The sequence below is a fragment of the Mustela lutreola genome, chromosome 2 (assembly GCF_030435805.1).
Source record: "Mustela lutreola isolate mMusLut2 chromosome 2, mMusLut2.pri, whole genome shotgun sequence".
Lineage (NCBI taxonomy): Eukaryota > Metazoa > Chordata > Mammalia > Carnivora > Mustelidae > Mustela > Mustela lutreola.
The window spans coordinates 26,883,324-26,906,171 of NC_081291.1; the positions used below are offsets into that span (position 1 = coordinate 26,883,324).

At 46.2% G+C, this 22,848-nt stretch overlaps 1 protein-coding gene across 1 annotated transcript in view; it reads left to right on the forward strand.

Moving 5' to 3' along the window:
• The first annotated feature begins 10,827 nt into the window (after positions 1-10,827).
• ABHD6 (abhydrolase domain containing 6, acylglycerol lipase) overlaps positions 10,828-22,848 on the forward strand; it is a 53,237-nt gene continuing 41,216 nt past the window's right edge. Inside the window, exons 1-2 of the mRNA XM_059161315.1 lie at positions 10,828-11,228; positions 21,871-21,934. The gene's annotated coding sequence lies outside the window, so the exon portion shown is untranslated. The remainder of the gene's footprint in view (positions 11,229-21,870; positions 21,935-22,848) is intronic.

Below are 22,848 nucleotides of genomic sequence, written 5' to 3' on the forward strand. Positions count from 1 at the left end.
AGCCAACCCTTTCTTTATGGTACAAAAGGGCCTATTAACTGCAGACCTCATCGCAAACTGAGCTGGTGGTGTTGTAATTAATGGGTTTGATCTGCCACGGTGGGACTAGGAAGAGGCAAATGAGGCCCTGGCCTCAGATGGAACATTTAAGGGGGTGACAACTCACTAATCAAGATCAATAATATTTTTCACAATATTTTCAGTAATTAATCTTGAGTAATTAATCTAAATTTATGCAGAACATCTACAATGAACAAAGTATCACATCTTAAATGAAGAGAGAAGCCAACCCTCACTTTCAGGCCCCGCCTCCATCACCTGACCCTAATCCTGCCCCTGGGATCTGCAGATCTGGGAAACCACTGTGAACACACCCAAAGTAGAAAAGTTGGTTTTGGGGCACCTGGGTGGCTCAGTGGGTTAAGTCTCTGCCTTTGGCTCAGGTCATGATCTCAGGGTCCTGGGATAGAGCCCCACATCGGGCTCTCTGCTCAGCAGGGATCGTGCTTCCCCCTCTCTCTCTGCCTGTCTCTCTGCCTACTTGTGATATCTGTCTGTCAAATAAATAAATAGAATCTTAAAAAAAAAGAAAGAAAGAAAAGTCGGTTTCCCAGCATGATGCGGGAAGGAGAGAGAGCGCCCTCTTCTGGCTAATGGTGGGCACTGCTCCTCTCCTGGGAAGCCAAGTTCATCTTCCCTGGATAAAAAAGCATCTCAATGCTAGAACAGTCTCTTCCAGCATCACGGTGCTTTTCACCCTGCTCTTCCTGAGACATCTAGGTTAAAAAACTGCAAGCAGGCCAAATAATGCCACTGGAGCCCCCCACCCCTTCCCACTGGCCACTGCACTGTGCTGGATCCATCCATTGCCTTTCTCTCCTTACCACATGTGCAAACAAGTCCAGCACCTGTCCCTGCCTCTATGGGCGATTCTAAAGCTGCCTGTTAGTACACAGCTGGTCCTTCCAGACTGACCACAAGAGGGGATGGTGAGGAAACAGGACCAGGAGGTGGAAGGCTTCTCACTGTTTGCCTAACTGTACTGTTTCTTCTTCTAAGGGTTTGGTAGTTTCTTTATGTTAATTATGTTTTCATTTTTACTTTTAAATAACTTCTTTTACTTTTTTTAAGAGGTTTTATTTGTTTATTTATTTGACAGCGAAAGAGAGAGAGAGGAGAAAGAGCGAGCGCACAAGCACAGGGAGTAGCAGAGGGAGAGGGAGAAGCAGGCTTCCCGCCAAGCAGGGTGCCCGATGCAGGGCTTGATCCCAGGACCTTGGGATTATGACCTGAGCAGAAGGCATACAGTTAACAACTGAGCCACCTAGGTACCCCTATTTTTAAATAATTGAAAATGTGCATTAAAGTTGCAAAAATAGTTCAAAAATATATACCCTTCTCCCAGAGTCACCAATGAACATTTAGGCCCATTTGCTTTTTCATTAGTTTTCATACATACAGATTTTTTTTTTCCTGAACTGCTCAAGAGTAAGTTGGAGGCATTAGGACCCATTCTCCCTAAATACTTCCAAGTGATTTCTCAAGGACAAGTAATTTGCCTTTACAACCACAGGACAATTATCAAAACGAGAATCTTTAGCAATGATATAACATTATTACCTAATCCACAGACCTTATTTAAATTTTACCAATTACACTAGTAATATCCTTTATAGCAGTTTTTTTGTTTTTTTGTTTGTTTGTTTGTTTCTGGTGCAGGATCCAGTCCATGCTTACCCACTGTTCTTAGCAGTCCTATGTCCTCAACCCTCTCTAATCTGAGCAGTCCCTCAGCCTTTGTCTTTCATACCCTTGACATTTTTTAAGTTATTTTGCTTAATCTCCCTCAGTTTGGGTTTGTCAGGACTTCCTCATGATTAGATTCAGGTGATGCATTTTGAGTGGGAATACTACTTACATGTTTCACAGAAGTTCTTAAATAAGCTTCTAGTATTCACAGGGAAACTGGGTGACTCACACACAGGAAGTAGAAGATGATTTAAAAGCTCTTAATAACAGTTGCTAACATTTATTGAGTGCTTGCTGTTTGACATTCCCTTGTGTATTTGTTGTTGATTTGGGCACTATTCTTTCTTGTATGGGGTGCTTACATTGGATCCCAGTAATAAGACAATAACAGCAGCTATGTCTATTGAGCTGTATTGACCCCATATTACACATATTCTTTTCATGGGTGAGGTCAGAGAGGGAGTCACTTGCCCCAGGTCTCACAGCTGCCAAGAGGCACAGCTAGGGCTGTTTAACATGAGAATATGACTATCTGGTTAGTCTCCCTATACAGTGACGGAGCTCAGCCAGGATTCCAGCTCAGAACACTGAGGACAATCCATGTCCCACCCCCTAGACTCCCAGCAGGCGGGGATGTTTTCTCCCCATATTCTAAACTCCTCTGCTTACTCCACATGTCCAGAGCATGAGAACCTGGGAGATAGACCCCATGCTGTGACAAGGGGACCTCAGTAGGTTGTGTGTTCTCCAGGGGCAGATATCCCTCCTGGGTCATCACCCCCTGGACAAGTATTTACTAATCCATTGAAAACTGTATCAGTCCCCAAAACAGGGCGAGGAGTGTGGCTAGGAGTGGGAGTCAGTCCTTAACCAAACAGTGACTCATGAATGTTTCTCAAGGCAGGAGTCCCAATGCATAAGATTTCCCCTCCACAGGCCAAGCCTGCTCCAAAGTCATTCCAAAACCAGATTTAGATGCAGGCTGGTGTCATTCGTAACACACAGCCTTCAGAAACCAGCCGTGGAGATCTGTTGGCACAAGGAGCTCCCAGCCTGAAACTGGGGATCATTTTGCATTGTGGGTGTTTTAGGACATTTGTTATTCACTCATTTAACAGTTAGCCTACTAAACATGGAGAAGAAATACAAAGATGAAAACGGCAGCCGCTGCTCATGGGGACTCAAAATTAGATAGTTAATTGCACTTGCCTTTGGTTTCAGTTTTCTGTGCCTCTGAGTCTTCTTTCCAATGGCCAGAAAACTCCTGAATATGAATGGCCAATGTAAATGTGGGACTCAAACCATTATGACTTCTCTGACCGCAGAGAACCTACACAGGTTTGCCCAAAACTGAGGGGGGCTTTCAGTGCAAAGACAAAGAAAACAAACTGGGATGAACTGGTTATTCTAGTTTAGTTGGGAACAGGAGCAGCAGGAAGGGAATGGGGCAAGGAAAAATAACAGTCAACACCTATTTTGTTCGAGGATTTAGTAATGTCTAGAACAAATTGATGAAGTAAGTACTATAGTACCCCTACTTTATACAGGTGTCAACTGGGACCCAGGGAAAGTATCTTGTCAGTTGTGTACACTTGGTACCTGGATGAGTCAGGCCCACCGGGGAACAGCAAATCCCGTGTTCCCAAGCATTACACCGCACCACCCCAGAGCCACACATGTAAATGTGGTGCAGGTAAAGCTTTGGAACTATATTTGAGATGAATTCTCAGAGATTGGAAGCAGTAGCCAGTGGAAGTTATGTTTCCATGGAGACCCGCTCATATCCAGCCAGGCTCCCTTCACAGGTGGCCATAACGGTGGAGAGCTGCCATCCCCCAAATGTGCATTTCTTAAGAAAAAGATCCTCTGTAGCAATTTCCTGAGCTTCCACCAGTGCCCATTCTATCATTCAAGATGCTGGTGGAGTCTCCATGGCAGCCTGCAAAATGTGAGTGTTGCCCAAGTCCTAGGAGGTATGCGTTGAGGACAGTGGTTCCGAGCACAGATCAGGAGACTCGTCTGTCTCTGGTCACTCACCTGTTGGCTACATGAGCTCAGGGAGGTTAGCTAACCTCAAGCCCAGTTTCCTCATCTATTAAATGGTGGAAGTCCTAATCTCCATACCCCACAGTGGTTGTGAAGATGAAAACAAATGGTATAATGCATGAAAAGCACAATTCCCCATACCAAGTAGGCAGTGAAGAAATGTATGCTACATACTGATTAACATCTGCTCACCCCATGTCTGTCTCTCTTTTTTTTAAGATTTTATTTATTGGACACAGAGAGAGAGAGATCACAAGTAGGCAGAGAGACAGGTGGAGAGAGGGGGGGAAAGCAGGCTCCCTGCTGAGCAGAGAGCCCAATGTGGGGCTGGATCCAGGACCCTGAGATCATGACCCAAACCGAAGGCAGAGGCTTAACCCTCTGAGCCACCCAGGCACCCCTCACCCTATGTCTTTAAGTGAAAACAATCCACGTGAGAACTGACACAAAGGAGCAGGAGTCCACTCCCCACAACTGTCTTCTCTCCCCCTAGCTTCATCTGCCCCATTCCTCTCTACAGCCTCCTGTTGCCCATCCCACTTCTGGCCTTTAGGCCTGTTCCCAGCCACTTGTGTGCCACTGGGGAGAGAGGACCAGACTTGGGATCCTGCTCCTGGCCCCACTGGGTACCCAATACCTCCAGTCCCCAGAACCCCCAACTGGGGCAGCAGGACCACTGCCTGAAGGGGGACCAGGCTCTAGTCCGTCCACACAGATGTGTGATGTGACTCCCCTGTGTGACCTCAGCAGCTCAGAGATGAGACAAGATAAGAACAAACAAAGAAGCTTTATCTTTTTGACAAATCAGGGAGCATCATGATTTAGACGACATAACATGATGCATGTCTTTTAAGTTTCGTTAAAAGTGTTCGTGTTGGGCGCCTGGGTGGCTCAGTGTGTTAAGCCGCTGCCTTCAGCTCAGGTCATGATCTCAGGGTCCTGGGATCGAGTCCCACATCGGGCTCTCTGCTCAGCAGGGAGCCTGCTTCCCTCTCTCTCTCTCTCTCTCTGCCTGCCTCTCCATCTACTTGTGATTTCTCTCTGTCAAATAAATAAAATCTTAAAAAAAAAAAAATGTTCGTGTTGAAGTGGCTACCCAGTGCGAGGCTTAAAAGCCCCAGGAGAGACACTAGGGAGAGCAAAGAGGCAGAGGTCTCAGTACAGTGTCATGAGGGGTATGGATGTTGAAATGAAGACTGTGAGGCCCTTGGGGAAAGTGTGTGCTTTCTTAGCAAGAAGAACTATGCACTACATTCACACACACACACACACATACACACATGTGCTGGTAAACTTCCCCCATGGATTCCTGGTTCACCCTGGGGTCTTCAGAATCTCAGTTTTCTGTCTGATCTTTGACTCTTCAAAGGCAATTTTTAGGCCAGTCCACCCATGAGCCCCAGTGTGGTACCTGCATCCCCAGTGTCCTTGAAGTGCTAGATCTCCCTTAATCTCAATCAGTGTGGTTTGAGTGAGGTAGGAAAGGATTTCTTAAGCAGGACATAAAAAGAACTAAACACAGAGGCTAGGGGTGCCTCGGTGGCTCAGTGGGTTAAGCCTCTGCCATCGGCTGAGGTCGTGATCCCAGGGTCCTGTGATAGAGCCCCACGTTGGGCTCTCAGCTCAGCGGGGAGGTGCTTCACCCTCTCTCTCTGCCTGCCTCTCCACCTGCTTGTGATCTCTGTCAAATAAATAAATAAAATCTTAAAAAAAAAAAAACTAAATACAGAGGATATTCGACTAAATTAAAGTTAACATTGGTCCAGAAGCACTAAAGAAAGTGAAAAAATAAGCCACAAACGGGGAGAAGATCTTAGCCGCACATATAACTATAAACCATTAGGATCTAGACAATTAGATGGGAAAATGACACGAACAGGTATTTCACAGACACAGAAACACGATGGCAAATGACTATATGAATAATTGCTCAAGCCCAATTATGCTAGATGTAAAGATTAAGGTCACAATGAGAAACCCTTCCATACCTACTAGATTAGAAGCAGTCTGGTGGAGATACCTGGGTGGCTCAGTCAGTTGAGCATCTGCCATTCGGCTCAGACTGTGATCCCGGGTTCTGGGATCGAATCCCACATCCGGTTCCCTGCTCTGTGGGGAGCCTGTTTCTCCCTCTGCCTCTCTCTCTCTCTCTCTGTGTCTTTCATGAATAAATACATAGAAACTTTAAAAAAAAAAAAAAAAACAGCGATCTGATGGAACCAAGTGTTGGCAAGATCCTGGAGAGATTCTTCTATGTTGTCCTTCTAAAAGTTTAGTTTTGCCTCTTATTATTAAAGTCTTCAGGGTGCCTGGGTGGCTCAGTCTTTGGGTGTCTGTCTTTGGCTCCGGTTGTGATCCCGGGGTCCTGGGATTGGGCCCTGCATCGGGCCCCTGCTCATGGGTTGTCTGCTCTCCCTCTCCCACTCCCCCTGCTTGTATTCCCTCTCTTGGTGTCTCTCTCTGTCAAATAAATGAATGAAATCTTTAAAAATAAATAAATAAAATCTGTAACCTATCTTAAATTAACTTGGAGGGGGGCTGAGTTGTTAAATTCCATGTTTTTCTATATGAATAATCAATTGTCCTAGCACTTTTTACTGAATAGTCCTTCCTGTCCCCAGTTATCCAAAATGTCACTTCCCTCATAAACCACATTTCTCTATGTGCATTGGTCTGTTCCTGTGATTTTTATTCTGTTTCATCAGTGTTTTTACCTGTTCCTACGTGAATACATACTGTCCTAATAACTATACTTTTATAACAAATGTTGATATCTACTTTTCTTTCTTCACTAGGACTGTTTTTACTTTTCTTTGACCTTTGCTCTTTCCTATAAAATTGTATTTTTTTAAAAGATTTATTCATTTATTTTAGCAAGAAAGAGAGCAAGAGGTGGGGGGGGTGGAAGGAGAGAAACAGTCCTGAAGCAGGCTCCCCCGCTCAGCCCACTCGACAAGGGCTCCATCCCAGGACCCTGAGGTCATAACCTGAGCCAAAATCAAAAGTCAGCCACTCGACCCAGCTGAACCACTCAGGTGTCCCTTCCATATACACCTTAGAATCAGCTCATCATCTTCCTTGAAAAGCCCAGTTGGGATTTCGATTTGAACTGGTTTTGATTCTTTTTTTTTTTTTTAAGATTTTATTCATTTCAGAGAGAGAGAGCACAACCAGGGAGAGTGGCAGACGGAGAGGGAGAAGCAGACTCCTCACTGAGTGGGGAGCCCGATGTGGGGCTCAATCCCAGGACCCTGGGATCATGACCAGAGCCAAAGGCAGTGACTTAACCCACTGAGCCACCCAGGCTCCCCCTCACCACCGTTTTTTACTCTGAAGACAGCATTTCTAACTTTTCATTATTGAGTATATTTGCCATCGGTTTTTGGTAGCTGCCTTTTAACTGTTTAAGGAAGTTCTCTTCCTACTTGCTTATGAGTTATTATAATGAGGGACTGTTGAATTTTAAAATTTTGCAACCATGGAGATGACCTTATAGTTCCCCCTTAATATGTTGATGTGGTTAATTACAAGAATATATTTTCTAATGTTAAATTGTCCAAACTGTCCTGGCATTCCTGGGATAAACCTGTTTGGGGAATGATGCATCATCTTTTTTATATGTTGCTGGATTCAACGTACTAATATTTTATTTAATTCAAGATTTTTACTTCTGTGTTTCTGAGCTAAGCTTTAGGAGTAATAGTGATCTGATCTTGCTTGGTATGGAATTTAGACTGGCCTCATAGACTGAGTTAGGCTCTGCTCTTTCTTTTTCTGTTTTCCGGAAGGGCTTATGAGAGAATAGTATGATCTATTCCTTGAAGGTTTAGACTTGCTTCTAGAACCATCAGGCTTAATGTTTTCCTGTGACTAAAAAAAATTTTTTTTAAAGATTTTATTTATTTATTTGAGAGAGAGACAGTGAGAGAGAGCATGAGCGAGGAGGTCAGAGGGAGAAGCAGACTCCCCATGGAGCTGCGAGCCCAATGCAGGACTCGATCCCGGGACTCTGGGATCATCATCTGAGCCAAAGGCAGTCGTCCAACCAACTGAGCCAGCCACCCAGGCGTCCCCTGTGACTAAAAATTTTAACAATTTCTCTAAAAATTATAAAATTTACTTTTTCTATAGTTGACAACTGATATAATTTGCTGGCAAATCAAACCTGATATTATGATATTCTCCATCCTTGTGATTTTTGTTAGTCTGTTATCTAATATTAATATAGCTATACCAGCTCCCTTTTGGATACTATTTTTGAGGTATATCATTTTCTGCACTTTTACTTTTACCTCTTTCCAGGTTCCTATGTTTTAGGAATACCTCTTGAGAAAGTGCCTCTTAGATTCTTTTAACATCCCATTTGACAATTTCAGACTTTTAACTGATGAGTTTAGTTAAATTACTAGGATTATTAGCATATCTGAACTTAGTTTTTTTACTTTTTAGGGGGAGGAGTCTCACTTTTTCTACATGGCTTTGGGTTGATTAACATTTGGATTTTTTATTGACTTATGTCATTTCCCCCCTTCTACTGATTTGAAAGGTATACGTGTTATTTGTATTGTTTTAGTGAATACCACTGACATTGTGCCATGCATAATTAACAAAGCCAAAGTTAATATCTTAAGTCCCTTCCCACCACAAATGCAAAGTCATTGGAACCCTTTAATTTGACCATCTCATTCCTAATGTATTGTTGTCTCCTATTTTCATTCTGACCTTGTTTAAACCTGTGAATTATGATTATTGATGTCATTGTTGTTTTGTACTGACAGTTTTGTTTAGATTCACTCTATTTGCCCATTTCTTCACTCATTATTCCTCCTTTCACTTTTTTAAAAAAGATTTTTATTTATTTGAAAGCGAGAGAGAGAGAGCAAGAGTGGGAACACAAGCAGGGGGAGTGGCAGAGGGAGAAGCAGACTCCCCACCAAGCAGGGAACTGGCTGCGGAACTCGATCCCAGAACCCTGGGATCATGACCTGAGCCGAAGGCAGACAATTAAGGACGAGCCACCTAGGCGCCCTCACTGCAGTTCTTAATTGGGTTGTTTTTCTTATTTCTGAGGTATACCTTAGAAGTTCAGTTAGTCAAATTTTCCAGTTGTAAATTCACTTTATCTGTATGTCACCCTCATTCCTGAAAGGCTGGGGATCCAATTCTCAGGCCTTTGGAGATATTCTTCAACATCTTTTAGCTTCCTATGTTGCCATTCAGAAATTTGCTGGCAATCTAATTCCTTCCTTTGGGAATAAACTGTCTTTTTTTTTTTTTTTTTTTTAATCTCTATTGCTTTTAAGATCTTTTCCTTTGTTTTTCGTATTCTGCAGTTTCACTACAATATTTCTTGGTTTGGATTTCTTATCATTTTTCCTGCTTAGGATATATTATGCTTTTTAAATCTGTAGAATTATGTCTTTTTTCTACTCTTGAAGTTCTCACCCATTACTACCTCAAGTATTGCCTCTCCCTTCTTCTCTCCTTTGATGCTGATTAAATGATCTCAGTCTGTTCTGCCTGTTTGTAAGATCTTTCATATTTTTTATTTCGTATCTCTGTGTTGCATTCTGATTAATTTCTTCAGATAGTTCTTCCAAATCACCCTATTTGGTTAATTATGATCTATGAGAATCCTGAACAACTTGCTCTTTGATGAGTACATTGTCCCTGAAGCTCTGAGAACAATTCGATGGAAAAAAGAAAAACAAAAGAAAAAACAATTCAATGAAGCAACTCTTGTAACCTGAATGATGAGGTAGCCAACAACTTAGAGAGAGATGCTCCAATCCAAGCCAGGGAGATTGTCCTTGACTCTGGATGGATTCCAACAGTCTTGACTTAGACTGGTTTTACAAGGTGCCTCAAAAATGCTCCTTTGCCACATCTCTGAGGCTTCTTGTCCATGACCCATTCTTAAAATTCAAGACCCGCCCAACTCAGCCAGGTTCTGCCAGTCTGAAGGGTTTGGCAGGCAGGAGGCTGCCTTTGGGGTGGATTTAAATATGAAGAGAGTCCTATTGGGCACTGGTCCCACCTAGGTCTAGACTAAGAGGCAGAAAAGGAAGCCATGGATTTGGGGTAGCAGAAGACATCAAGCCCCAACACCTCACCCCACATACAGTGCTCATTACATAGTTAAGTGCTCAGTAAATATTTACTAAATCAATGAATAAACACTTAGATGGAAGAAGTCCATAGAGCAGTGTGGGCCCAAAGGGGACTTAAGGAAAGTTTCCTGGAGGAAATGACATTTAAGTTGAGGCATGGAAAAGAGGAAGTAGTCATGCCAAGCAGAAAAGGAAGAGTTCCTGGTAGAGGGAACAGCCCATGCAGAGGCCAAAGTGGTAGAATTCAGCCTGGGTGCCCTGAATAGTAGATGATGCTGGAGTGGGAAACTGAGGCCAGCTGCTCAAAAATCCAGACTCTGTGGCAGATAAGCTAGTCAGACAACACCGTTTGAATTTAAGGGTGGTAATTTTTATGCTCCGCTGATTATTTTTTTCTTTTCTTTTTTTTTTTTTTTTTTTTTTTTTTCCTAATGAGATTTAACTGTCCTTAAAAAGAAGAAATGACCGTAGGGGGATTTAATCAGTGGTGGCTGAAAGCCTTTCAAGACTGCCATTTTGCCCCCGAAGCTTTGGAGCCAGGTGCCGGGTCTGAATTCCCAATTCTGTCCTTTACAGGCTCAATCCATGGGCAAACTCCTCATCTTTCTTCTGAGAAAGGAAGCCAATCACAATGCCCAATTTACAGGATTAAAAGAGACAACACGTGTAAGGCAGCGTTGCTAAGCATGCCTGTGAACCTGGGCCTGTCCCTCGGAGCCCTCTGAGAGCAGAGATCCGGTCACTTTGACGGCCCGTGCCCGGCAGCACCAGGCACACAGCAGGTGCTCAGAACCATGAACCAATGCCTCGACGAACTCTGGCATCTCCCGCTGGAACTGTGGCTTCTCGGGTCGCCACCCCTTCCCCGGCCCCCAGAGCTCTTTAGGGGCGGGGCGGCGCGGGGCGGAGCGGCCGGCTCTGCGCTCCGCACTTGGCGCGGCGCGCGAACGCGGTAGGCGCTGGCGCTCTGGCCGGAGCTCTTGGGTGCTCGGCGGCAGGTTGCGGAGGTCGGGGTGTGCGAGACCCTCACTTGCCCCTCCGGGTTGAACGCTCGGAGCGGCGGAGCCGAGCAGCTGAGGGTTCTCGTGACGGGTGGGCGGTAGACCGGACCCGACAGCCGCGGAGCGGCGCCAGGGGCCGGCGCGGGCGGAGCCGGCTTTTCTGTCGGCTGACGCAGGCCGTCGCGCTGCGCCTTTAAGGCGTCCAGCGGAGCCCGGCGCCGGGAACTGAGCGGCGCGGGCACGAGCGCTGCTGCCGGACGCGAGCGGGACTGGGGGCCGAGGACAGGCGTCCGGATCCGGCGGCGCGACCCTTGCGCCTGAGGTCAGAGAGAGTGTGCGCCCGCGGGGCGGGCTGGGGCAGGGGATGCGCTCCTGAAAGTGGGGTGTGGGGGGGTGTTGTGTGTGTCCGAGGTCTCTCCTTTCGGGCCCGCTGACCCACCCTGCACTTCCCGAATCGGGGCTGCCTGGCCTCCCTGCAAACGGAACACGGGGCGAAATGGGTCGGGGACCTGCATCTCTCTTTCTGCTCGGTTCCCTCGCTCCGGCATCAGCCCTAGCGCGCTCCCCTGCAGTGCCTGGACAGATTTGACATTCCCGAATCCAGATGCCCTCACTCCCCGGGCTGCCTACCGCTTAAGCCCCGGGACAAGGTGAGGATGAGTCGGGGACCAGCACCCTCTTTCTACTCCGCCTCCCACCTCTGGCTCCGGCACCAGCCCCTGTGCGCCCCTCCTGGTGCCTGGATGGTTTCAGGCTCCTGCACCCTCGTTCTACCACTTCTTGAGGAAAGGTTGCAGTTCGACCTTCCAGCTAATGGTACCTACCCCCGTCCCGCCCCAGATATCAGCGCCCCTCGGGACCTCTCCCAGCCAGTACCTACTCCCAGCCGCCTTTAGCTCACCTTTCCTCAGTCTGCCCCAGTTCTCTTGGCCTCATGCCCTCTCTTCCCGCCAACCCTTGAGTTAGGATCCTGGTCCAACCACCCTGACAGCCCGGTGCTGCCCCACAACCCCCAGCATCCCCCGCCTACACCTTCGCTGCCTTCCTGGCAGCCTTGGAAACTGGGATTGTGTAACGCTGGCTGCAGGGCAGAGCAATGCAAGCTGTGCACCCCTGTAACCGCATTCGAGTGAGGAGGCCAAGTTGAGAGAGTGAATGAAATAGGGAAGAAGAAGAGGTTGCAGGGGTTAGGGGGTCTAGAAACTGTGCAAGCTGGGATATGTACCTGGAGCCCTTCCTGTGCCTCAGAGTTTGGTTGATTAAGAGGAGGTTTCAGCTTGGACTGGAGGTCAGCATTTTCCTCTCCTCTCCCTCATGGCTAGTCTACCTGGTTGGAAGTTAAGAGTTTATAATATTGTAAGTAATAGCTGACATAGAATACGCAAGTATACTGGTTGCTGGACCCTAGGTCTGGCACCTTTAGAAGATTACCTGCTTTTCTTCTCCCAACATCTCCATGCATGAGGGAGGTACCAATGTTATGCCCATCTCCAGAGGAAGAATGTGTCCTCTTCCCAGGACACACAGGGAATCTGACCTCAAACCCCCTATTCTGAACCATTAAACTTAATTTTTACCCAATTGTAACTAATAAATTTTTATCAACATTTTCATAACATAGAAAGTTAGAAATATGAGAAATTGATAACCTGTGTTCTTAGGACCAATTTTTCTAAAAGTGGGTTCTCAGACTAGCATGGGGTCCTGGGTGTCCTCCCTGGGTAGACTGATGCCCAGAGAGAAGGGGTATGCTGGAGGCCCCACAGCTAGGAAGTACCAGGGCTGGGATGCTAAACATGTCCTGGGATGGTAAGTCCTTACTTCCTGCGCTCCCAGTTCTGCCCCAGCCCATCAGCCTAGGCCCTGGAGATTCTCTTCCCTTCCCTGTTTGCATCCTGATCTCCCCCTTCCTGCTCTGCTTGCTTTGCTATAACCCAGGCAGGTGAGCTGAAGTCTTTGCTTAGGCTGTCCTCTCCTTTAGGAATGCCCTCCTTGGAATCTGATGCCTCGGTCGTACCTGCCCCTTAGCTCCAGCTCAGCAGTTCTCTCCGGGAAGCACCTCTGATTCCTCCTCTTATAACTGGGATCTTTACCTTCTACCCCCATGATGGCATTTGAGAAGTTCTAGCTGCATGTGTCTGCCTATGCTTTCTGGTGCACCTGTGCTGGCAGGATCGGAAGCACTCCCCAGTACCCGTCTAACCATCTGCCTGGTGACGCCCCAGGACAAAGAGAGAGAGAGAAAGAAAGAGGTCCATGGGTGTATGGTGCGGTTTCCAAAGTAAGGATAGGCTCAGAATTTCTGAACCCCACAACACCGGACTCCCTTCATTGAGCTACAGCCTGATCATGGGAGAATGGCTCAGCATGTCACCCAACATTATAATTACATAATTTTTTTTTTTTTTAACCCAGAGGATTCCCACCAGAAAATCAGAAACTTGGGTCCAAATCCCCCTGCTACCACTGCTAGCTGTGTGGCCAGACGCCTATTACCTCACCTCTCTGAGCCTTAACTTCTGGTAATGGCACCTGCTTCAGAGGGCAGTGGGAAGATTTAGATAAGATAAAGCACACAGCCCAGCCTGTGCTGAGCACTCAGTAAGCAGCAGCTATTATGAAGAGTGAGTGTTGGCCCCCACTTTGAATTACTAGAGACATTAAATCATTACTCAGTGACTCACACTGACTGCTTAGAGGTGGGCCAGAGGAATCTCACCAAAGGAGAGGAAAGCTTTTTTTTTTTTTTTTTTTAAAGACTTTAAGTAATCCCTACACCCCATGTGGGGTTTGAACCCACAACCCCACAATCTAGAGTTGCACACTCCACCAGCTGAGCCAGCTAGGTGTCCTGAGGGAAGCATTTTGTGTGTGTACTCAGAAAGGCCTGTGACACTTTCTTCGACTCTAAACCATCCATTGCCTTGGCAAAAAGAATCGTCTTTCTGATTTTTAGCTTTAAAAATCTATGAGCTTTGAGTTTTGTGAGGCTTCACACACCTAGAATGAGTGTGTGAATGCAGTTCGTGCAATTGTAAATAACTGAAACTTACTGATACGAGAGAAAAAAAAATAGCTTGTTTTTAGAGGTGACCTTGGTTTGTACTGTGTGTTGGTTCAGGCTTATCTTGGGGGTGAGAGGTTTGAATCAAAGGTTTGCTTTGGATTTGGAGGGATGGAAAGCTGGGGTGAGTGTTTTTCCGTAGTATACCAGTAAGCGGCTCAGAGTAGAAATCACCTTCCCTGTGTCATATTCTTTAGCAACTCCTGGTTATTTTGGTGATTAGATCACTTTTTTACAGTGATGAGTATTCAAAAGTAAAGGACTAGGAATGTCTCCTTCAAAACTAAGCGTTTGGAATATCTGCAGGTTGAAAAAAAAATTTTTTTTTAATGTCTCCTAATGTGACTATGAAGGTAAGTTAGGATCTTGTTTGATAATTTTAAGACTGTTAAGGTATTCTAAGGCACACATTTTTGTAAATTTTCATTGTTCCATGGCATTTAGCAAGCTATGGGACTTTCTTTCTGTGACCCTGCAGGGACACAAATATTTTTCATGCTATTAATATGGTGGCCATCAAATTCAAATTCAGTGAAATTTAAAATTCTTTTAAGTCACACAGGCCATATTTCAAGTGTTCAATAGCTATGAGTGGCCAGTGGCTACTGTATTAGGGAGTGCAAAGAGAGAACATTTCCATCTTCCCAGAAAGCTTTATGGGAAGGCACCATTTAGATCAATAAGGCCATGGACAAACTGCATAATTACAGGCTTAAGTTCCATTCTTTCTAGCAAGTCATCTGCAGGCCAAGAAATGGAGTGTGCTGAGGATGTCTCCTTGTCAAGGATAAGGATGTTACTTAAATCCCCTTAACCTCATTCTGGTTTTCTGGTTCACTGGCTTTTAACACTGCCAGATTCAGAGGATGAGGAGATGGAAGCAAATGCAATGTCTTCCGGCAGTGCTTCTCCATCTTGGCTGAATGTTAGAACCGCCTAGGGAATTGAAAAAAAAAAAATACGCCTGTCCAGCCTCTGGCCCAGGCCCATTGAATCTGAATCTGTGGGGCAGGTATCCTGGAATCTATATTTTTAAAATGCTCCCTGGGAGATTCTGTGCAGCCAGGGTTGAGAACAACTGCCTTCAAGACTGTGAAGTTAGGGGAAAAAAAAAATCCCTGAGGACTGGAAGATGTCATTTTAAGGCAGGTATGGTGAGTGGCTAAGAATGTTCCTCATTGATTTACTATGGCAGTAAATGCAGCATCGGAGTTGAATGGTCTCACTTCTCCAGAAGGGCTCTCAACTGAGGGCAGCTTTGCCCCACAGGTGCATGTGTCAATGTCTAGAGACACTTCTATTTGTCACAACTTAGCAGTAGCTTCGAATGGCTAGAGGCTCCCACATGCTGCTAAATATCCTATTTGCATAGGACAGCTCCCCACAACAAAGAGCCAGCCGGCCCAGAATGTCCATGGTGCCACAGTTGAGAAACCCTAATCTAGGTGCAATTTTTGCAAACCCAAGTTGTCCCTGACCTTGGATATAGATGTCTTTAAGGAAGATCCAGATACTCTCCTAAACTGGGCCCTCAGAAACCCTTTTTGATCCATCTCTCAGGCTTTCGAAACCCAGAAGCCATGGAGGGGGTCGCTGCCTGTATTCGGATGTGTTTGGGGCTGCACCAGGGAAACTGCTGATTCAGGGGGACAGGGCAGCCTGTGAAAGGTGTGGGCAAAGGATCTCACACTGCAGCAGGTTAAGATCCTATTCTTTTGTTAAGTAATTATCCATAGTAACAGCAGCCTTTGCCTTAGGCTTTTTTTTTTTTTTTTTTAAGATTTTATTTATTTATTTGACAGACCGAGATCACAAGTAGGCAGAGAGGCAGGCAGAGAGAGGAGGAAGCAGGCTCCCTGCTGAGCTGGGATCAGGACCTGAGCCAAAGGCAGAGGCTTTAACCCACTGAGCCACCCAGGCGCCCCTGCCTTAGGCTTTTTTCCAGAGGCTGTGGCTCTGCGACTGTTGACATGGGGTAAGTTTGCCGTGTGATATACTCAGGACAAGATTTAAGCCTTGTATGTGGTGAAATTTGGGACCGGAGCTAGGGGCCAGACTCTGGGAGTATAAAGTTAGCAACACAGACGTGCCCATAGACTCAAGTGTCCGAGAGCCCCCCGGCACAGTGGCACTGTGAGGGGAGGGGTTAGGTGGAGGTGTGGCTGGACTCCCTCCCTGGGTCTTGGAAGGCTATTGAGATCTTCCCAGCTGTCCAGAGTGAGTACTTGCTATCTGCCAGTCACTGCTTTGAGCAGTCTCCATGCACCCTCTCATATTGTCCTTTTACCGAGGCCCTAAGAGGTGAAGTGACTTTGCCAAGGTCACACAGCAGGTCAGTAGCAGAGTAGAGATTTGAACCCAGGTTATAAAACTACAAAACTGAATCCTTAGAAGAGTATTTACAGACAGGCTTTGCTTCATGGCCAAGACTTGTGGAGTGAGCTGGAACTCACCAGGCAGGAGGTAGAAAAGGCATGCCAGGGAGAAAAACACCATGTGTGCCAAAGGCTTGGAGGTGTGAAAGAGTATGACTGATCAGGGATGGTGGCTCATTCAAGGAAAGAGGTGTAGGGGGATGATAGAAGACGATAATGCTTGAGAGACAGGCAGGTATTAAATGTATCCTACGTAGCCTTGTAAATCATGCTGAGGGCCACTGTGAGCCACTGGTGGATTGGAGGCAGAGAAGAGCTGTGTGATGTTGGACAGCTTGCTTAACTTCTCTGGGTCGCAACCACCCATCTGGAGAAGGCCTCAGGAACTCAGCGCTCTGATGAAGAATGTTTACTTTGTTGGTGACCATCATGAACAAAGTGAAGGAGTGGCCTTGATGGCATTAGTGGGAAGCCCTGTTGATTCATGACCTCCTAGCTTCTCCTTTGGTATTAACTAAGTGCCCTCCAAGGGGCAAGGCACTGTGTGTCCGGAAGTGCTGTGGCAGATGCAGAGATGTAGTGAGACTCCTCTTGGAGACTTGCAGCCTAGTGGAGGGTATAGCTGTGTTCTCACGGGTCCCGTGCGTAAAGGCACAGATCAGCAGGGCCAGGAGAGAGAAGCATCCCTATAAAATACCTGAGGCATGGAGGTTACTAATGACTGGGGTTGGGGTGGTGGTGGTTGAGGGAAGGTACATTGAGGGAGATAACTCCTAGCGCTGTCGGAAAGACTTATAAAGGAGAAAACAGGGGTAGGTCAAGGGTATCTTCCCAGGAGAGAGAATGGGGGAAATGGAGAGAAATAAAAAACCAGTTCACAGTCTCCAGAGAGTCAGACTATCAGCATCTCTGGTACCTGATTCCCCACAGTTTCCAGGTCACAGAGGGGAAGCAAGTCATCATCAGACGAAGATGTTCAGTAATGAACTTGCCACTTACATACTGAGGTCCCACGCCGTCATCTCTCCCTCTGTTTTCAACCCTGCTGTTTAGCCCGGCTCCAGGAGCACCGAGGTCTTGGTTGTCTGTCTCTCCCAGCTCCTGGGATGTTTTGCAAAAATCCGTACAGGACAAGGAGTGGAAAGTGAAATTGGAACTCTTGTGAGAGAGTGTGCAAGTGATGTTGGAGAACTGATTGAATGACATGTCAAGGCAGTAATAGATGAGGGTCTGGCACCGTGAGACCTGATGAACAGAAGGGGTAAAACTGAATTCAAAAATCAGTTCTTTGAAAATCAAAGAATTAAGCCCTTGAGAGATCAATAAGGTATGTTTGCAAAAACATCCTCTTTAGCACTGTGATCACCAAATGCTAACCGGAAGGATTTATCATGCTCTAAGACAGTCCACGTGAGACTTACTCTTTAAGAATTAGCACAGGATTTCAGTTATGACCTTGCTTTTATTTTGCTCGATATTTACTCTTGCTTTTAAAATACATTTGGTTGGAGTGCCTGGGTGGTCAGTTGTTAAGCCTCTGCCCTTGGCTCAGGTTGTGATCTCAGGGTCCTGGGATAGAGTCCTCCATGGAGCCCCGCAATGAGCCCCGCATCTGACTCCCTGCTCAGCAGGAAGCCTGCTTCTCCCTCTTCCACTCCCCCTGCTTGTGTGTTTTCTCTCTCTCTCTCTCTCTCTCTCTCCCTCCCTCCCTCTCGCTGTCTCTCTGTCAAATAAAATCTTTTAAAAAAATTTCATTTGATTTTTTTCTTTTGTTTTTTATTTGGATTAAGTTCTAAACTGAGCTTTGTTTTTTGTTTTTTGTTTTGTTTGTTTGTTTTCTTCTTGACTGTGAACTTCCCTGTGTGGCTTCACTGCTGGTCCCTTTTTGGGATGCTAATTCTCCGGGGGCACAGAGATCTCCTATGGGAGGAGATTCTGCTAGAAAGAAGGTGGGGACCAGCTCACAAAGGGCCCTGAATGCTGAGCCTCTGCTGGAAGCCAGAAATCTTGTCCTGATAAAAAACCTCCAGGCTCTTAATAACAGGGCTCCCTTCTGTCTAACCCAGACTTTGTTCCTGCAGGTAGAAAATGCTATGGACCAACTTCACCTCCTTTAGAAATGACAAAACCCTCTTTAATCTTCTTGCTTTTCCTTTTATTGAGAAGTACAGATTGAGCAATGGGAGACTGTGTTTTGGGTGCTGAGGTTCTATTTTAGGCCCTGTGCCACTGCGTACCCATAGAGAGGGCTATTTTAATTCCTTTCAGTCATGTGGAAAATAATCACTTAAGTGATGCTCTTTCTAGCACTTTACTTCTGAGAGGTGACCTCGGCCGATGACCGTGCATTCAATCTGCAAGAGCCAAGTGCTGAAATCAAAGCTGGTCCTGGGCTCCCTTAGACTGAAGATGCTGGGTTCTTCGGAGGTGAAAGGTCAAGTGACTTTGGGACTTCTTTGATCCAGCAGGAGATTTCTGGAGGGTTTTCTTGTTTTCAACATGATTTCAATCAGGCAGTTAGGTCAGACTTTCATCAGTCTAGATCATGACACCCCCACCCCCACCCCAGGCCAATATTTTGAAGGTGCTCGGCTAGGTCAGGTCACATGTTGGGTATGTTATTGCCCTGTTTCTTGGCTAGTACGATTTTTTAGAAGATCTGCTGCCAAATATATAAGCCACTTACCTTCCAGCTGAGCCCCTGATTCTGCTGCCTGCCTTTCCCCCGTCTCTGCCTGTGTCCTTTCTCCAGAGAATCAGGTAGCATGATTATCTGGTTCTCCAATTCCCTGCCCACAGGACCAGCCTGGTTAGGCTGAGTTTCCTTGCCCACAGAGCTGCCCCAGGTGGGAGAAAAAAAGGAGAGGGGCTGTGGGCTTGGCTGGTTCTTAAGTAAGAACCCCCAGAGGGCACCAGTTGCTGGCACTTTGACACCAAGTGGGACCAAGGGCTCCTCTTATTAGTACCTCTCCCAGAGCCGCCAAGGAGCTATGCATTTCCAGTTCATGCAAGGGTCTGGTTGCAGGATGGAAATCCTTGTCTTCTTAGAGTGCTGGACTTCGACCTTTGAGGACTGAAGTTCATGTCAAACTGACTTAACCTTTGGATAGTCACACAGGACAGGAGCCCTTCCTGGTCTTTGTTATCTTGGGAGGCAGCCTGGTTTTTATAGCTTGTGTACAGGGAGAGAGATTTGCAGGCTAACAGCCTTCACATTTGTGCTTCTTCCCTTACCATGTGAAACAATTAAGGTTTGGGCCATTTTAACTAACACAGAGTACAGGACTGGCCAGGAGAACTCTGTGATTATGAAAATGATCTCTATGTCCACTGTCCAGTCTGGTAGCCACATGCGGCCCTTGAGCACATGAAATGTGACTAATGCAAGGAGGAACTGAATTTTTCATTTTATTTTATTTTGATCAATTTAAAGTCACAGGTGGATAGTGGCTGCTATATAGGACAATGCAGGGTACACCATTCTATTTGAGGACTTTATATTATACTTTGTAATAAAGTAGAGAAAACCTTATACACATACATAGTAGCAACTCAAAAGATACAAAGGGTTATCAGTGACAAGCCTTCCTCTTCTCTCTCTAACCTCCCAGTTTCCCTTCCCAGTGGCAGCCAGTTTCTTATGTATCCACCCAGAAATATTTCACACATACATAAACACTACATCTCCTCTTTCTACCTCCCTGTCCTTTTTCACTCCTCTCTCCTTTAATGCAAGAGGTGTTACTCTGTCCACTCTCTACGTTCCTGGGGCTTTGTTTGTTTGTTTGTTTGTTTGTTTGTTTTAGAGGCAGGGAGCAGTAGAGGGAGAGAGAGAATCTTAAGCAACCTCCACACCTGCACAAAGCCGGCAGTGGAGCCCAGTCTCATGACCTTGAGATCATGACCTGAGCCTAAATCAAGAGTTGGACACTCAACTGACTAAGCCACCCAGGTGGCCTTGTTCTTTGCTTTTTGAATTAATAATGAACCCTGGAGGTTATTATTTTAATGGCTCACATTTAATTTTACTTGTATTTAATGGCTATACCTAATACACCTTTACAAAGTTACACCATCATTTACTTAACAGCCCCCCCTCCCCCCGAAGTGGGCATATGCATTAATTCCAGTCTTTGGCCATGACAGATTCCTGCTGGAACAACTAACTTGCACAAGTGGGATATCACAAATTAGGTATAAAACACAGACTCTTAGAAGTGAGACGATCAGGTCGAAAGAATGGTTTACATTGCCTCGGATTTTTACCGGATCGCCATGCATAGAGCATGTTGATGAGAATAGAAGTTGCACCTACGGAAGAGCGCCTGTTCCCCTCAGCCTCGGCAGTGGTCTGTTAGTGAACTTGTTGTTCGTTGCCAGTGTGATAAATCAAGCCATTACCTTGTAGGTTTAGCATTTTTCTTATTATAAATGAGATCGAGGGTCTTTTTGTATGTTCAGGAGTCTTTTCCTTTCTGGTCAATTGGCTGCTCAGGTCATTTGTCCCTTTTTCTGTTGGATTTTTGGTTGTTTTAATTGATATGTAGGAGGAACCTTCTTTACATTCAGGAAATTAGTCTGTTGCCTCTGATTTGTATTGACAAATCTTGATCTTGCTCAGGGTCTCTCTTTCCCTGTGGCGTTTGAAAGCATTTCATGTGGTGAACATATTCATCTTCTTGTTACGGCCTCTGTGTCTTATATCTGACTTAGACATTCCCCGTGGAGGTATTTTCAAACAGGTCTCTTTCCTTCTAGAACCTCCATGGTTCCATGGTTCCTCACTGACTCCCCTGAAAGAGTTCAGGGGTTTTGTGGATTTCCCTTCCCTTGCCCGGCTCCTCATTCTCTTGCTGTGGTGCCTTTGCCATTGGCTTTCTGTCCAGTGCTGATTTTAACTGTGGGGTGCCCTCTCACTAACCACTCTGGGAGGAACCTGATCCTCATTTGTCCACTGGTTGCTACCTTCTTCTCTCCTTCCTTTCTCCTTTTAAAAAAATTTTTCTTAAACTTTTAAGTAATCTCTACACCCATCATGGGGCTCAAACTCACAACCCTGAGATCAAGAGTTGCATGCCCTACCCACTGAGCCAGCCAGGCGCCCCTTCTCATTCCTTTCTGAGTACAACTTTGAGGTAAACCCTAATCCTGAGTGGAGAAGGTGAGAGTCAGTCTTTATTTACATCCCCGCACGCCATTACCTTTCTCCCACTGCCTCCCAGATATCACCAGGTCAGTCCCTGCTCTGTCCTCTTGATGCGGATCCCCTGGACTTTCTCCTTGACTTCCTGTGTGCCTTCCTCGCTGGGTCTCATTATCTGACACACCCTGCCCTTTGTGCCGGTTGCTTAATTGGGGTGGGTGACTTGAACCAGAGGTAGGCTATAAAGCTGTGGGATATTTGTACTCTGCCCGTGCCCAGGAGAGCGCTCCGCCTTGCTTTCCGCATTCTGTGGCTGTTAGCACTTCATTCATGTGCTCTAATATGATTTAATGCTTTGTCATTTTCTTTCCTGTGATTCCAGAATCTCATTTTCGCTTCTGCCAGAGCCAGTAGCAGTTGGGAAAGAAGGCCGTGTTCTTTGAAGAGTGAGTATGGATTTTTAACACTGTCGATTACAAAAAAAAAAAAAAAGGCAGCCCTTAATGAGCTTGGGTCCCCTCTGTAAGCTTCCTCAAAACCCCTCCCAGGCCAACTTGTGGTGGGTGATTTTTCTGGTTCAGTAGGTCTGATGGGGAGGGGTTTGGGTCCCTGAAGGGCAGAGACGTGCCCACTACGGACAGTTCTCAAAGACTGTGCCAGGAGCAGGGCTCTGAGCTTCAAGGGAGTCTGGAAGATCTGAGCCTCTGTGAGGGAATCAGGGCGCTTTCCTGGGGAGTGTGTTGCTTGAATTAGCCCCGAAAGTGGAGAGGAATTCATCTAGCAGCCAGGACATGGGGTTCCTCCCCATGAAGGGAACAGCCTGAGGAAAGACAGAGCAGGAGGCTCTGCGGGGCTGACATGGGGACGGGAGCTGGTCACTTGGGGTACATGCAGAGATGTGGAAGTTGATCCAGGAAGTTGGGTTGGGATCGTTGAGTTCACATTCAACCAGGGCAGCCTAATGTATGGTGGGAAGTGTGATGGTTCCCCTGGCAACTAGTGTTAGGGATGAGACAGAAGAGGAGCAAGAAGAAATGAGGATCTGGACCCAGGGCAACGGCTGAGGGAGCTGTGGTCTGACTCACACCTGCTGGAGTTTTGTCTTCCTCCCCCGCATTGCTAGGTTATGTTGGACAACATCAGCCTCAGAGATTGGTGGCAGGAAGCTTTCAGAGGTATAAACCACCACCACCACCCCCCCGCCCAAGCTATATTCCTCTTCCTGTGTGGCTCTACCATGCTCTTAAAATGTGACAGGTATGACTGAAGAACTGAACTCTGAATTTTATTTAGTTAAATTTAAATAGTCAGGCGTTGAACGCCATAGTCTGTCTAGACTCCCACAAGTTGGCTCCAGTGC